Consider the following 18,152-nt stretch of genomic DNA (forward strand, 5'->3'; position numbering starts at 1 on the left):
AGAGTCACAGGTATACTGGTTCTTCTATTAAATGATAAAGGAATGTAAGACCATAATTGCTTCACGGGCACCATTGTTTATTCCTGAGTCAAGAAAATTATTTCGACACTTCTTTTCCACTCAGGTGTTGTGGGGTTACCGTCTCCTTGTTTATTAACAGGCGCTCTCTGACCTCCCTTGCTTCCTTCATACCCTGATCTACCATCGTTGATTATGTGCCTTCATTTGCATTTTTTTGAATGCTGTAATAGAACAAACAAATTACTTATTGCGAAAAATGACAGTCACTAGGCTCTACACTTATAAAATTAAGAAAACAAGTCTGAATGGTCCTAATAGCGAATTTATACAAACAAGGGACGTTCAATAAGTAATGCAACACATTTTTTTCTGAGAGCAGGTCACTTATATTTAGAATTGCAACACACCGCGTTACACCCCACTTTTTTGGCTACAAAACACTATTTATCAACATAATCTTCGTTCAGTATGACGGCCTTACGTCATTCTTTTCCTGCTAGTCAAATTAATTCATAGCTGCCTTGGAAGGGAGTATGAGAAAATCGTTGCTCTATTTAATACTTCCGATTCGTGTGGAAGCAGCATATGCTAACAGATCACAAGAAACACTTAGAAAAACTTTCACGCCGCGTGATGTAGCCACGTGGTCGTGGGCGGCCTGTCACGGTTCGCGCGGCTCCTCCCGGCGGAGGTTCGAGTCCTCCCTCGGGCATGGGTGTGTGTGTTTGTACTTTGGATAATTTAGGTTAAGTAGTATGTAAACTTAGGGACTGATGACGTTAGCAGTTAAGTCCCATAAGATTTCACACACATTTAAAAAAATAACTTAAATAATAATAAATAGACGTATTTGTAGCCAAGTCTGCTTTAGCATTAATGGCCCCCACCGCGCGTCCACGGCACGTAATGCTGCCCACGAGCGGTCAGCCACTTGTGGAGCACGTTTCACGTGTCGCAAGATTCCCCTCAGGATGAGCTCCTCATTCACGGATTTTCAGTCTACAGGCATTCATTTTGCATCCAACTGGGCGGTTTCAAAATCAGGTGACCCCCAAATCCCCCAGCACAAGCCTGGTCTCTTTCCTTCCAGTAAGCCTGCCGCCGTGATCTCGCGGTTCTAGGCGCGCAGTCCGGAACCGCGCGACTGCTACGGTCGCAGGTTCGAATCCTGCCTCGGGCATGGATGTGTGTGATGTCCTTAGGTTAGTTAGGTTTAAGTAGTTCTAAGTTCTAGGGGACTGATGACCACAGCTGTTAAGTCCCATAGTGCTCAGAGCCATTTGCACCATTTGAACCTTCTAGTAAAGCTATTATTTGCATTAATTTTGTACATGAGACGTACGTCTCGCTACCTTAAGTACCTGAATTTGACCTTTTTTATTAAATTAGATCGCTTCCTGTGCTTGTGCCTTTTATATTTAGAACTGGAGCTGTTCTCACAGTTACGAGTGTCCATTCGAAAATCTCCTCTCGAAGGTTGACGGGTGGCAGGAATGTGTATCCGGTGCCGCAACTGTTGTTTTAGCGTAAAACAAGATAGGCAGGTTACATACGGCGTCTTGTAGGTTTGGTCTTTCCACCTGGGTTCACGTACGCGAAAGCTCGCCTGTAATCCATCATCTTACTCTGTGTTTCTCATTTACTTTATTTGCAGTCGATCTGGAACCCTTTAATGGCTCCTCTTCATGTAATTAGACACACATTCCAAAATGAAATACATCTATAAATATATCTTGTTCTTGCACCATGCTGTTCCGTTATTCAGTCTGAACACTGGTTTGATGCAGTTCTCCACGCTAACCTATCATAAACAAGCCTCTACGTCTACGAATAACTACTGCACCCTACATCTGTTTGAACTTGCTTACTGTAACCTTCCTCTACAGTTTCGCCTCCCTCCCCCCCCCCCCCACCCCCTCACTTCCCTCAGATGCTAACGTGACGATCCCTTGATTTGTCCAGATTCGTCCTACCAACCGGTCGTTTCCTTTAGTCAAGCCGTGGCAAAAATTTCTTTTCTCCACAATTCTATTGAGTATCGCCTCGTTAGTTACATGACTACCCATCTCATCTTCACCATTGTTCTGCAGCAGCACATTTAAAAAGTCGAGACACGATTTCGTGTCTCAACTGTTCAAAGTCTACATTTCCCTTCAACATAAGCCTACACTCCGCAGAAATACATTCAGAAAAGACCTCCTACAACTTAAATCTGTATTCGATGTTAACAGATTCGTCTTCTTAAGAAACGCTTTTCCTGCCATTGCCAGTCTACGTTTGATGTCCTCCCTACTTTGGCTGTCATCAGTTATTTTGCAGCCCAAATATCAAAATTAATCTACTACATTTAGTGGCTCATTTATTAAGCTGGTTTGCTCAGCATCACCTGATTTAATTCGACTACAATCATTACATTTGTTTTTGCTTCTGTTGATGTTCTTCATTTATCCTCAGTTCAAGACACTGTCCATTCCGAGTCTCGTCTGCGTCTGACAGAATTACAGTGTTACCAGAAAATATCGGAGGTTTAATTCCTACTACAAATTTTTTTCTTTGGTTTCTTTTACTGTTTGCTCAGTGTACAGAATGGATAACATCGGAGATAGGCTACAACCCTCTCTGGTTCCCTTCTCACCCACTGCTTCCCTTTCATAGCCCTCGCCCCTCGTAACTGCACAAGCTGTAAATAGGGTTTTGGTCCCTGTATTTTACCCGCTACCTTCAGAATTTCAAAGAGTGTATCGCAGTCAACATTACCGAAAGGTCTCTCCAAGTCTTCAGATGCTATAAATGCCCGTTTGCCTTTCCTTAACGTAAGAGAAGGCGTAGCGTCAATACTCCCTCGCGGGTTGCTACATTTCTTCGGAATCCAAAGTCATCTCCACTGAGGTCGGCTTCTAAGAATTTTCCCATTCTTCTGGAAATAAACCACGATAGTATTTTGCAACCCGGGATTACTAAAGTGATAGCTCGCCCGGTTAGCCGAGCGGTCTAACGCACAGATTTCCGGAGTGGGAAGGTGCGCCTGGTCCCCGTCACGAATCCGCTCGGTGGACTAGTGTCGAGGTCCGACGAGCCGGCCCGTCTGTGGATGGATTTTAGGCGGTTTTCCATCTGCCTCGGCGAATGCGGGCTGGTTATCCTTATTCTGCCTCAGCCACACTATGTCGGCGATTGCTGCGCACACAAGTTCTCCACGAACGCCTACACCACCATTACTCTACCACGCAAACGTAGGGGTTACACTCGTCTGGTGTGAGACGTTCCCTGGGGGTCCACCGGGGGCCGAACGGCACAATAACGCTAGGTGGCGGAGGGATGAAGTGGACTGCGGTAGTCGTTGTGGGATTGTGAACCACTGCGGCTGCGGCAGGGACAGAGCCTCTCCGTCGTTTCTAGGTCACCGGTTAACATACAATACAATACAATACACTACTAAAGTGATTGCATTGTATGTATTTTATGTTAACCGGGGACCTAGAAAAGACAGAGAGGCTCCGACCCCGCCGCAGACGCAGTGGTCCACAACCCCACGACGACTACCGCAGTCCATTTCACCCTTCCGCCGCCCCACAACGAAGGTGTACGCGTACTTGAAGAACTTGTATGCGCAGCAATCGCCGACATAGTGTAGCTGACGTAGAATAAGGTGAATCAGTCCGCATTCGCCTAGGCAGATGGAAAACCGCCTGAAAACCATCCACAGACTGGCTGGTTCACCGGACCTCGACACAAATCCGCCGGGCGGAACTAAAGTGATAGTTCGTTGAAATTCACACCTCTCAGCACCTGCCTGTTTTGAAATTGTGCCACATTGTACCACCAATGTGGTAATTATAAGAGTGTCCATAGCTGAAGCATCCATTCTAAAGCGTCACTGACTCAACAGTATTTATTTCTCGTCACTTTTCCGTACACGATTTATGCTACCATACCTCAGAGTGCAAAAATGGTTCAAATGGCTCTGAGCACTATGGGACTTAACATCTATGGTCATCAGTCCCCTAGAACTTAGAACTACTTAAACCTAACTAACCTAAGGACAACACACAACATCCAGCCATCACGAGGCAGAGAAAATCCCTGACCCCGCCGGGAATCGAACGCGGGAACACGGGCGCGGGAAGCGTGAACGCTACCGCACGACCACGAGATGCGGGCCCTCAGCGTGACGTGAAGACGTCCAGTAGCGGGAGGCACATATGTGACGGTGCTGGAGGGAATCAGCGGGGAATTAAAATTTTTCGGGTCGGCTGGCGTGCGCGGCTGGCCGGCGGTCTACGTGAGTCGCATGCGGGTCGCGCTGGCGCAGTGTTTACACGGACGCCGCCGCCGGTCACGTCCGCCGGGGATGGCCGCTGTGCGGCGCGGCGCAGCGCCCCGCCGTTCCGGGAACTCATTACTTAGAGCTGATAGCGGCCGCCGCTATCTCCGGCCGCAGCCGGAATGGCCGCGCCTCAGCTGCCCGCCGCCGCCCCCGCACCGCGCTGCGCCGCAGCTTCGCTTCACCCCGTAGCCACTCCCAACCCCCGCCCCCTAGCTAATTACACCAGCACAGTAGCGGCCACTCTCCCGAAATACCTGCGGATTGCGGGGGGGGGGGGGGGGGGGGGGGGGGGAGGGGGAGGGCAGGGCTCCGTGTCTCTGCAAGTATTGTCGTGGTGCGGGAGGAACGGCGAGCGACGGAATTAGCTTGTCCCGTCCTGCTGCGTAGCGTCGTTTGCTTTGTGGGATGGATCACGTAAGTGAAACGAATTCTGTGCTAATGTTGTAAAGTCCCGCAGCTACACTGTCAAGTATTGCTATTGCTTTTAAGAAAGGCCACTTTATGTTTCTTGCCGTCACGAGCCGCTTGCAGGCACGAAAATGAAACACTGAAGTTTCTGCCTTGCATTTCCTCTCACCATCACTCAAATAAAGTAGTTCTTGATCAGAGCTATTTCAGAACACTAGAATTATTTGGAGTGGTTTTGGTGCTTCGTTTTCTTTCTTTATAAATTTAACACAAAACAAATTATTAGAATACCCATAACACACAGAGCAATGTACTTCATAAATCAGTGAATAAGGATCATCGAGAAAGATGATGAGGTCAAGGAGAGTAATCGAGCAGTTGCAGTGAACCTCATGTCTTAATGTAGCAGACAAATGAATGTAGCATAAATTCTCAGAGTACATTTTTCCTGGCCCTACTCACGGATTTTCATGGGGTTGGTATTTTGATTTTAGGATTTGGGAATGTTAGTGGTAGAGAGCGGTGGGAAATCTTTCCTGACGTTCTTTGTGAGCTGTGTGACACGTTTCTACAAATTGCAAAGAGCAGCGGACGTAGTTCCCTAGAATAGATACACATTTGTGTTGATCCATTGTGTCTTGCAGAGCGACGAGATCACCCAGGGAAAGCCACTAAAACATTCCAGAGTCCATAAGGCTGCCTACTCGGACCTGGGTCCCTCCGACAGTTGGAAAAGAATGGTTCAAATGGCTCTGAGCACTATGGGTCTCAACTACTGTGGTCATCAGTCCCCTAGAACTTAGAACTACTTAAACCTAACTAACCTAAGGACATCACACACATCGATGCCCGAGGCAGGATTCGAACCTGCGACCGTAGCAGTCTCACGGTTCCGGACTACGCGCCTAGACCGCCGACAGTTGTTGCAGGATAGTTACTTCCAGACGATTCGCTCTGTACACGACGACAGTCATCTGTCCCGTGGAGCATAAAACGTGACTCACCTGGAAAGGCCACCTGTCGCCACTTAGGATGATCAGTGCTCAGTTGCGGTACAGACGTAGAAACTGCAGCCTTCTTCGCCGATGAACAGCAGTCAGCAGGGGTGCGTCAACCAAGCTCTTGCTGCGGACGCCCGTCGTAGTAACGTTTGCTGAACGGTCGTCGAGGGGACACTGTAGGTAGCTCCTTGGTTCATCTTGCTGTCTGTTGCTCAAAAGTTCCACGTTTATTCGACTGTGCACATCTCTGCAGCCGTCGTTGACCCCTGTCATCTGTGGCCCGTGGTGCGCCAAGTTGGCCGGCAGCTGTGGCCGAGCGTTTCTAGGCACTTCGGAACCACGCTTCTGCTACGGTCGCAGCTTCGAATCCTGCCTCGGGCATGGATGTGTGTGATGTTCTTAGGGTAGTTAGGTTTAAGTAGTTCTAAGTTCTAGGGGACTGGTGACCTCAGATGTTAAGTCCCATTGCGCTTAGAGCCATTTGAATTTTTTTTTTTTTTGCACCAAGTTGCCACGACACCGGTTTTAGACAGCACCATTTTTCTATTCACGGTATACTTTAAACGTGGCGGCACACGAACAGTTTTCTAACGTAGCTGTTCCAGAAATGTTTTCACAGTTTACCCGAATGTCAATCGTCAAGCTCTTTTGGACGTCCGTTTCCTCATTACGATGACTGCACTGCCCCCCCCCCCCCCCTACCCCTTTGCTTGCTTGCTTCAGCCTGACAGAGACAGATTGGTCTCTGTTGTTCGGTGGAGTCTAAGCTGGTTGGCTATTCCTCCAAGCTGGCGGTGTGTGTGGGTTGTCCTTTCGTTGTGTTTATGTCCTTTCAGTCTGCTGGGACGGCGTTCCTGGCGTGCTTGCAACTTATTGGTCGCGAAGCAGATGTGGCCATCTGGTGGCGTTGAGACGTTGCACACGGTGGCCTAGTGCTCGGAGGAGCGGATTTGTTGACTGCATGGTCTTCTCGTAGAAAAGTCGTGCAGCCTGGCGAAACCTCTCTCTAACAGTTGGAATGTTCGAGACTCGGTGAAGGTCGTCCGACGGGAAGTCCCGAGGGAGGTGCAACGCCAGCCGTAGGATCCGGTTTTGGAGTCGTTGTAGTCTTCCGACATGGCTCGCTGCGGCGTTGCCCCAAACCACAGCGGCGTAGTCGATGAGTGGACGGATTAGAGTCAGATACATCGCAACACCCAGGTCAGGTGGGAGTGCAGTTGATGGATTGAGGAAGGGGTAGAGCTGTGTCATTCTACCCCTGACCTTTTTGACTATATCATCGATGTGATGTCTCCAAGTGAGCCCTCTATCCAGCGTTACACCCAGGTACTTTGCTGTAGTGCCCCAAGGTACGGCGGTTCCCCTAATGGTGATCTGCGGTAGAGCAGCTGGAATATGTTTCTTCGTGATGAGGAGGGCTTGCGTCTTAGCCCCATTGAAGCTGAGGCGCCACCTCCTGGCCCACTGACTAAGTGTGTCAGCTGCTGCTTGTATGCGTCGTTGGAGTAGAGCTGCATTCATGCTCCTTGCGTACATCGCTGTATCATCTGCGTAGAGGGCAAGATGGACCCTGTCCATCCGCGGCATGTCTGCAGTATACAGGATGTAGAGTATGGGGCCGAGGACGGAGCCTTGGGGAACTCCAGCCCTGACCAGACGGCGCGTCGACAAGTCCTCCGTGCGGACATGGAAGCTTCTGTTGGCGAGGTAAGATTGTAGAAGGCGGACATGCGGCAGGGGCACACCGAGGTCCAGAAGCTTGAAAACGAGCCCCTCATGCCATACAGAATCGAACGCCCGTGAGACATCCAGGAAGATGGCCCCGAAAAACTCCCGTCGTTCGATGACATCAAGAGCCTCTTCGACTAGTCGAAGCAGTTGGTGCGTTGTTGCATGACCATGGCGAAAACCACATTGTTCGTCCGGCAGTAGACGTTCTTCCTGAATGTGACGTTGTAAGCGTCGGAGATAAAGTCTTTCAAAGACCTTGCTGACTGCTGGTAGTAAGCTGATAGGCCTGTAGCTACTTGGTAAACGAGGGTCCTTCCCAGGCTTCTGGATGGGCACTACCTCCGCATGTTTCCATGCTTGAGGATAGTGTCCAGTGCGGAGAATGTTGTTGAAAAGTCGAGCCAGGTGTTCTATGGCTGCTGGTGGCATCTGTCGCAGCATTTCATTTGTGAGCTGGTCAGGGCCTCCCGCCTTGCGCTTGTTGAGTCGCCGAAGTTCTACGGAGACTTCATCAGCATCCACCTCTTCGATGTGATCGTCGCCCACAGGTGCATTGAGGAATACCGGAAGACGTTGTGCAACCAGTCGAATGTGATCCGGATCCATGGGGTCCATGATGGGCTGGAAATTTCGTTCAAAAACATCAGCGATGGCGTTGGCTTTGTCCGCTGGGCTGCTGGCGATGTTTTGACCGACTTGTAGCGGCGGTATCCTCTGTCGTCGGCGGAGGAAGAACTGCGTGGCTTTCCAAGCAGTACCATCATCAACCCGAAGAGTGGCCAGGCGGTTGGACCATTCCTGATGGCGGTGATTTGCAACGGCAACCTTTATCTCTCTCCTCATCCGGTTTAGTGCCCTCTTCGTTGCTGCGTTTCGTGTCAGCTGCCATTCACGGAATAGGCGATTTTTGGTGGTTATCGCCTCCATTAGATGTGGTGGCAGTTGCCGTGATCGGTCAGGCGGTACAGATCGCGGCCGCGGTGTGGCCCGGTGCACCGCCTGTATAGCACAATCTTGAAGGAATCGGGCATAGCCATCAACTCCAGCCTCAGCAGCATCTGGTGCATCTCGGAGGCCCTTAGCGATCAGCTCCTGGTATCGGATCCAGTTGGTGTTCCTGGTCTGGATTCCTCTCCGCGACACTGGCTGAGCATCGACATCGATGTCAAAGATAACTGGAACATGGTCCGAGGATAAGGCGTTGCGAGTGCTGGCAGATATAACATAGGGCACCCCCTTGGCCACCGCAATGTCAAGCACGTCTGGAAGTCCACCATTGTTAGGAAAGTGGGTGGGATCATGAGGTCCGAGGATGATGGCGTTCCACCGCTGTGCGACTCGGAGAAGTTTTCGTCCGTGGTTGTTGGTAAGACGAGAATGCCATTCAGTATGTTTTGCATTAAAATCACCGCCGGCAAAGACCTTTCCAGGTAATGTCAGCAGCGCTTCAACGTCCTGTTGGAGTAACTGCCTGCCAGGTGGACGGTAGACAGCCACAAACGTGATGCGCCCATGTGAGGTGTCAACAGCTACAGCAGTTGCCTCCATCGCTTGTAGTGGCGGAAGCTGAATCTGATGGTGCGCCAGTGAAGTCCGGACGTAGACCGCAGTACCACCGCCATGAGTTGGTCTGTCAGTCCGATAGCACACGTAGTTCGCTGCTCGGACGTGAACTCCAGGCTTGAGAAAAGTCTCCGAGACGAGGCAAATGTCAACGGCTTCATCTCGCAGCAGCTGACGAAATTCGCCATCGTGGGTGCGGATGCCCTGGGCATTCCACACGCATACAGTGACTCCTCGTTGACTACGGGCCATGCTGGGTCTTCAGTGGTCCGGTGGTGATTGCCTGAACGGCTGCACTAACAGCGGCGATGAGTTGCCGCGGGATATCCCTGAGAAGCTCCCGAAGTTCTTGCAGGAGGAGCTTCATTTCTTCCATGCTGGAATCGGCCGCCTGGGAGGGTGCAGATGCAGCGTGTGGGTGTTGAGCTGGGGTTTCCACGACGACAGCCTGGCGTCCCTGTTGGGAGCGGTCGTGTTGTCCCTGGTCTTCACTCTGTTGCTGATCAGGACGCAGTGCTGGTGGTCGCGCTGTGCCTCGTGGACGGCGGGCCTTCTTGTTGTCTGCAGCTGTTGCAACAGTGGCTGGCGCCGTCGCAGGTACGGGGGCCTGCGGAGAGGAGCCAGGGGAAACAGCAGCAGCAAAACTGACTCCAGGTCTGACTGGTGCAGGCCGCTTTATTGAGCCAGGGCGCTGGCCACGGCTCCGTGCCGCAGCCCGTTGGAAGCTGGAACAGCCGCGGTAAGAGGCAACATGTTCTCCCCCACATCCAGCGCATTTGGGCTGTCCGCTGCCGTGTGCAGTCGCGACTAGCGTGCTCCCCTGCACACTTAACACAGCGTGGGGGTAGCGTGCAGAACCGTGCTACATGCCCAACCATTTGGCAGTTGTAGCACTGAGGTTCTCCCCTCTTCGAGCGGAGTTTTTCTGTAGTGACTGGTGTCGCCGCTATCTGCGTGACCTGCCACAGCCCACGGTTGTGTGGGATATCACAAGTGACCACTAGGACCAGCGGCGTCTCCTTTCTGGTTCGGCGAGACGGTAGGCGGGTTATCGACCTGAGTCCAAATCCATAGCCCATATCCTCCATTTGCTGCCGGATGTGATCCAGGCTGTAGTTTCGAGGGAGCCCTCGAAAGACGATCTTTAGCGTCTTGTCCGTTGCCGACGGATAAGTGTAGAACGGCTTTTCCTGTTCTCCGAACGCAGCCGTAACCTTTCTGTAGTCATCAGCTGTTTTCAGCGTGACCTTGTACAGGTTGGTGCCAGCAGGCTTGATGACAACGTTGTCTTGGCCAACAAGACGAAGCAGCATCCTGTAGAGGCCGTCGTAGTCTTCAGTATGTTGGACCACAATAGGCGGCGGCCTTGGTTCACTCTTCTGAGTAGGTAACTCCACACCCTCAGCGAGCTCATCATAACTGTTTGTCGTCGGAACCGGCGGTGCAGATGACAGTTGAGCCTTCCTGGCCGGCCGTTTGACGAGTTGAAAACCTTCCTCATCGACGACGACATCCGCCGCTTTTGCCTTCTTTCCCTTAGGAGGGGCTCGAGTAGTTCCTGTGGCGGTGGTCGCCCTCCTTTTCTTCGTCCTGGTGGAGGTGGACGCTTCTTGTCGTGCCGCCGCCTCGTCGTCAGATTCGGGCAGCGGTACTTGCAGTGCAGCCGACTCGAAATCCATAGTCGTGTCCAATGACGATGCCTGGGTCGTCTTAGGTGGGGGGCCGGATGGGGCCGCCGGCAAAGCAAGCTCTGCCGGACGACGATCCGCCACACCCTTCGCTGTACGGACATCCTCTCGCTCCGACATCTTAGCGCAGACTCGTCTGTCGCATGTGGCCCCCCTACCCCCCTCACCGACACGCCTTATATACCATTCAGTGCTGCTGCTGCCATCTGATGTCTGTGTGTGATTACTGCACGTTGACATCGAACGTAGGCGATGTTAACAATGAATGTAACTGGACCGTGTATGTTCTAACAGTACTGACTAAAGAGAAGTTTTACTTAGACAAAACTGTTATAGCTTCTTACGATGTAGGACATTGACATTAAATATGCGTCGATTTCTTAATGTTTTTAGAGTGAAAAATTGACCTCATAGTGTCAACATTCCCTTTCAAAACCGAATTAATGCCTCACTTTGTCACTGTTCAGTCGAAGCTACCTGGAGCTACAATATAATACCTGGGAATTTCTTTCGTTCCCTTAACCAGATATGTACGTCGATTGCTAGCTACATGCCACTCCAACGGCCGTTAGGCAGACAATGAATCATCTTTGGTTGGGATCCAACTGTCCTATAGGATCACTAAGTTTGGTTCTGGCTATTTGTAAGGAAAAGAAATTGTTTCCAAAATTATGATATCAAAGTGATGCTTAAGGTTGCCTGAAAACGAGCAAGTTTCCCATCGTTGGGTGCATTTCTCGTAATCTCCGCATAATGACCAAAACGTGGACTTCGGACATTCGGAACATGCTTCATATGGTGGCAACGATTATCGCACTGGACCAGTCCTCACCGATGTAAGAGCACACTGGTCGCTGTGGGGCGTTGCAGATGTTGGAGAAAAGCTACACAAACGTAGTACGACCCTCCGCCGTTGAATTGAATCTTGACAGTGAAGTGGTATTTTCGCGTATTGTTGATAATTCCACGGAAATTGTTGTGTAAGAACACATTCTATATCTACGTAGATGTCCGCAGGTCACCGTGCGGTGCGTAGCGGAGAGTACCCTGTATCACGACTAGTCATTTCCTCCAATAAACCGAGGTCATACATTCGCCTTCCCTACCACAGTTCTCTCATGCACGTTCCATCTCATATCGCACTGCAACGTTACGCCCAGATATTTAAATGAGTAGACCCTGCCATACAGGACACTGTATCCGAATATTACAGGTTTGATGTTCCTACTCATCCGCATCAACTTACATTTCTCCGCATTTAGGGCTAGTTGGCATTCATTATGTTGCTGTTGTTGTGGTCTTCAGTCCTGAAACTGGTTTGATGCAGCTCTCCATGCTACTCTATCCTGTGCAAGCTTCTTCATCTCCCAGTACCTACTGCAACCTACATCCTTCTGAATCTGCATAGTGTAGTCATCTCTTGGTCTCCCTCTACGATTTTTACCCTCCACACTGCCCTCCAATACTAAGTTGGTGATCCCTCGATGCCTCAGAACATGTCCTACCAACCGATCCCTTCTTCTGGTCAAGTTGTGCCATAAACTACTCTTCTCCCCAATCCGATTCAATACTTCTTCATTAGTTATGTGATCTACCCATCTAATCTTCAGCATTTTCTGTAGCACCACATTTCGAAAGCTTCTATTCTCTTGTCCAAACTATTTATCGTCCATGATTCACTTCCATTCATGGCTACACTCCATACAAATACTTTCAGAAATGACTTCCTGACACTTAAATCTATACTCGATGTTAACAAACTTCTTCAGAAACGCTTTCCTTGCCATTGCCAGTCTACTTTTTATATCCTCTCTACTTCGACCATCATCAGTTATTTTGCACCCAAATAGCAAAACTCCTTCACTACTTTAAGTGTCTCACTTCCTAATCTAATTCCCTCAGCATCACCCGACTTAATTCGACTACATTCCATTATCCTCGTTTTGCTTTTGTTGATGTTCATCTTATATACTCCTCTCAAGACACTGTCCATTCCATTCAACTGCTCTTCCAAGTCCTTTGCTGTCTCTGACAGAATTACGATGTCATCGGCGAACCTTAAAGTTTTTATTTCTTCTCCATGGACTTTAATACCTACTCAAATTTTTTCTTTTGTTTCCTTCACTGCTTGCTCCATATACATATTGAATAACATCGGGGATAGACTACAACCCTGTCTAGCTCCCTTCCCAACCACTGCTTCCCTTTCATGTCCCTCGACTATTATAACTGCAATCTGGTTTCTGTACAAATTGTAAATAGCCTTCGCTCCCTGTATTTTACCCCTGCCACCTTCAGAATTTGAAAGAGAGTATTCCAGTCAACATTGTCAAAAGCTTTCTCTAAGTCTACAAATGCAAGAAACGTAGGTTTGCCCTTCCTTAATCTAGCTTCTAAGATACGTCGTAGGGTCAGTATTGCCTCACGTGTTCCAACATTTCTACGGAATCCAAACTGATCTTCCCCGAGTTCGGCTTCTACTAGTTTTTCCATTCGTCTGTAAAGAACTCGCGTTAGTATTTTGCAACTGTGACTTATTAAACTGATAGTTCGGTAATTTTCACATCTGTCAACACCTGCTTTCTTTGGGATTGGAATTATTATATTCTTCTTGAAGTCTGAGGGTATTTCGCCTGTCTCAAACATCTTGCTCACCAGATGGTAGAGTTTTGTCAGGACTGGCTCTCCCAAGGACGTCAGTAGTTCCAATGGAATGTTGTCTACTCCAGGGGCCTTGTTTCGACTCAGGTCTTTCAGTGCTCTGTCAAACTCTTCACGCAGTATCGTATCTCCCATTTCATCTTCATCTACATCCTCTTCCATTTCCATAATATTGTCCTTATATACATCGCCCTTGTATAGACCCTGTATATACTCCTTCCACCTTTCTGCTTTCCCTTCTTTGGTTAGAACTGGGTTTCCATCTGAGCTCTTAATATTCATACAAGTGGTCCTCTTTTCTCCAAAGGTCTCTTTAATTTTCCTGTAGGCAGCATCTATCTTACCTGTCGTGAGATAAGCCTTTACATTCTTACATTTGTCCTCTAGCCATCCCTGTTTAGCCATTTTGCACTTCCTGTCGATGTCATTTTTGAGACGTTTGTATTCCTTTTTGTCTGCTTCATTTACTGCATTTTTATATTTTCTCCTTTCATCAATTAAATTCAATATTTCTTCTGTTACCCAAGGATTTCTACTAGCCGTCGTCTTTTTACCTACTTGATCCTCTGCTGCCTTCACTACTTCATCCCTCAAAGCTACCCATTCTTCTTCTATTGTATTTATTTCCCCCATTCCTGTCAATTTCTCCCTTATGCTCTCCTTGAAACTCCGTACAACCTCTGGTTCTTTTAGTTTATCCAGGTCCCATCTTCTTAAATTCCCACCTTTTTGCAGTTTCTTCAGTTTTAATCTACAGGTCATAACCAACAGATTGTGGTCAGAGTCCACATCTGCCCCTGGAAATGTCTTACAATTTAAAACCTGGTTCCTAAATCTCTGTCGTACCATTATATAATCTATATGAAACCTGTCAGTATCTCCAGGCTTCTTCCATGTATACAGCCTTATTTTATGATACTTGAACCAAGTGTTACCTATGATTAAGTTGTGCTCTGTGCAAAATTCTACCAGGCGGCTTCCTCTTTCATTTCTTTGCCCCAATCCATATTCACCTACTACGTTTTCTTCTCTCCCTTTTCCTACTACCGAATTCCAGTCACCCATGACTATTAAATTTTCGTCACCCCTCACTATCTCAATAATTTCTTTTATTTGATCATACATTTCTTCAATTTCTTCGTCATCTTCAGAGCTAGTTGGCATATAAACTTGTACTACTGTAGTAGGTGTGGGCTCCGTATCTCTCTTGGCTACAATAATGCGTTCACTACGCTGTTTGTAGTAGCTTACCCGCATTCCTATTTTCCTATTCATTATTAAACCTACTCCTGCATTACCCCTATTTGATTTTGTGTTTGTAACCCTGTAGTCACCTGACCAGAAGTCTTGTTCCTCCTGCCACCGAACTTCACTAATTCCCACTAAATCTAACTTTAACCTATCCATTTCCCTTTTTAAATTTTCTAACCTACCTGCCCGATTAAGGGATCTGACATTCCACGCTCCGACCCGTAGAACGCCAGTTTTCTTTCTCCTGATAACGACATCCTCTTGAGTAGTCCCCGCCCGGAGATCCGAATGGGGGACTATTTTACCTCCGGAATATTTTACCCAAGAGGACGCCACCATCATTTAATCATACAGTAAAGCTGCATGCCCTCGGGAAAAATTACGGCTGTAGTTTCCCCTTGCTTTCAGCCGTTCGCAGTACCAGCACAGCAAGGCTGTTTTGGTTATTGTTACAAGGCCAGATCAGTCAATCATCCAGACTGTTGCCCCTGCAACTACTGAAAAGGCTGCTGCCCTTCTTCAGGAACCACACGTTTGTCTGGCCTCTCAACAGATACCCCTCCGTTGTGGTTGCACCTACGCTACGGCTATCTGTATCGCTGAGGCACGCAAGCCTCCCCACCAACGGCAAGGTCCATGGTTCATGGGGGCATTCATCATACCAACTGAAAATTTTGTCTAAGTCGCCTTGTATCAGCTTCGACACCTTACCTTACACAACGGCATCACCATCAAATAACCGCAGATTTCTGCCCAACCTGTCCCGCAATCGTTTATGTATACAGAGAACAACAGCGGTCCTATCACACTTTCCTGGGGCACTCCTGCGGTACCCTTGTCTCTGATGAACACTCGCCGTCGGGGTTCTGTTATTTTAAAAGTCTTCGAGCCAATCATATGCTTGTGAACTTACTCCATAGACTTGTATCTTCATTAATAGAATGCAATGGGGCACCGTGTTAAACTGTTTCGGGAAATCTAGAAATAGTGAATCTGCCTCTTGCCATTCATCCATAGTTCACAGTATATCATGTGAGAAAAAGGCTAGTTTTCTTTTGTACGAGCGATACTTTCTAAAACCATCCTGATTCGCGGGCGTAGGCCTCTCAGTCTCAAGAAAGCTTATTATATTCGAGCTGAGGATATTTTCAAGGATTCTGCAACAAACAGAAGGTAAGGTTATTGGTGTGTAATTTTGCTCATCAGTTATTTTACCCTTCTTGTCTACTCATACTAAAGTCACTTGCGCTTTTCTCCAGTCGCTTGGGACATTGTGCTGGGTGAGAGATTCGTGACGAATGCAAGCTATGTAAGGGACCAGTGCTGTAGAGTAGCCTTTGGAAAATCGAACTGGGATTCCATTCCGGACGTGGTGATTTATTTACTTTCAGATCTTTCAGTTGTTTCTCTATGGAATGTAGGCTTATTACTATGTCGCTCTTACGGGAGTCTCTCCGAAGGTTTAATGACCGAATGTTTGTACGATTCTCCTGTGTTAACGATTTCTTGAAGGTGAAATTTAAAACTTACCGCTTTCATACACACGTCGAATGAAACATTATCTGTGTGCACGCCTATACTTTTTTCTGTGGGGTAGAAACTTGAATCCCACTTCGTCTGCCGTCGTCTCCCTCCTTTCGTGATTTACACACCAGTGAATTTCTCAGCTATTGTTTTTGTTAACACGTTGCCGTCTCTGTGGGCACTGCGAAAAGTTTCTCCTTCGCATTGCCTATAAATTTACAGACGTTAAAACCAAGCAGTGACCAGCCCGTTAACACATTTTCTGGCTCATACTACGAGCTATGAATGCGCCCTACTTCGAATTGATACATGGCTGCACCAGGTCACATCTACAAGCTAGTTGCTTCTACGGTCAGGTCTACGATTCGGTTTGGTGAGTAATTATGAGATAAGCTCTCCCACAGCACATCGTTCACTCGCCCGAAAGAGCACATTGGTCTGTTTGAAGGATGTGTTGAACCATAAACAGGCGGCTATCTGGCCATCTATCACTGGACCTTGAATGGTTCAAATGGCTCTGAGCACTATGGGACTCAACTACTGAGGTCTTAGGTCCCGTAGAACTTAGAACTACTTAAACCTAACTGACCTAAGGACTTCACACAAATCCATGCCCGAGGCAGGATTCGAACCTGCGACCGTAGCGGTCGCGCGATTCCAGACTGTAGCGCCTAGCTCCGCTCGGCCACTCCGGCAGGCGGAAGTGGAATGGTGAATATGCACCCGTCGATTATATGTAATCAGAACGTCAGGAGGGAATCATCCTGTTCGGACGTGCTCATAACCACATCGTAAATCAAGCTGCCAGATATGTTCGTGTATCACTACGATCTGCCCAACAAACAGTGAACCTCTCGCAGTCATGTACCATGACGTAAGAACAGTGATAGTAAAAAGATCATAATTGACAGGAAACGGAGACAACTGTCACGACTTGTCACTGAAAATGGGTTTCAAGCCAGTGGCGGTTCTGTGATCGTTTGAGGATCTTTTTCATACCACGGTTTGACCTACTCATTCGGGTTACGACTGAGCAGATTACAGCAATGGGTGAGCGATGGAATGGCAGGTAGATAGGCCCAGTGACACTCTGTTAGTCAAAAGGAATGTTTCATTCAACTTTAAATACACATCACGTCATTAGTAATGCGAGACAGACTCGCCCTACTCTTGTTCGGTGTAGCCTCGCAGGCGGCGGGTTTCGCCCTGGTGAAGTGACGTAACCATGGGCACCCTGCGATGCTGACATCAAGCCAACCAAAGACGAGCCGCCTGACAGTAAGCCATAACCTTGACATCAGCGGCTCCCTCCTACTTCACTTGTGTCGGCGTTCCTATATGGAATGACCACACTTTGTGGCTCAGGCCCCGCTCGCATCCATTGAGGAGCTTGGTGGAGACTATCGTGTACAGGACTCGAGCTGCAGCTCGCTGGCACGTTTGGCGACTGCAGGCAGCGACAGCAGGTCAGCAGCGCTGTAGCACTAAGTCCCAAGAGGGCACTCAATGCAGGTTGTGAAATCCAGTCTCGAAGTCATGACTGTAGTTGGCGGTGCCCAATCAACTCGTCGTCTAGCATGGTTCAAATGGCTCTGAGCACTATGGGACGTAACATCTATGGTCATCAGTCCCCTAGAACTTAGAACTACTTCAACCTAATTAACCTAAGGACATCTCACAACACCCAATCATCACGAGGCAGAGAAAATCCCTGACCCCGTATAGCATGGATCTGGCGTCGTGATGGCGCTGCTCGACTCCGAATGAGCCTGCCTCAAGATTTATACCTATTTATATGGCTCCGAGTCGTCGCATTTCTTGCACTGTTATTCAGCCCACGGGACGCAGCTCATAACATCGGTGTTGCTCTCGTGTGGTGATACCGCCCTGTTGCTTTGGCTACAATCGCTACGCGGTGCCGATTTCGACAAGCAAGACTCGCCTGCATTGCAACCTTTTTGCGTATGGTGACGAAAA

This window comes from Schistocerca gregaria, chromosome 1, assembly GCF_023897955.1.
Source record: "Schistocerca gregaria isolate iqSchGreg1 chromosome 1, iqSchGreg1.2, whole genome shotgun sequence".
NCBI lineage: Eukaryota > Metazoa > Arthropoda > Insecta > Orthoptera > Acrididae > Schistocerca > Schistocerca gregaria.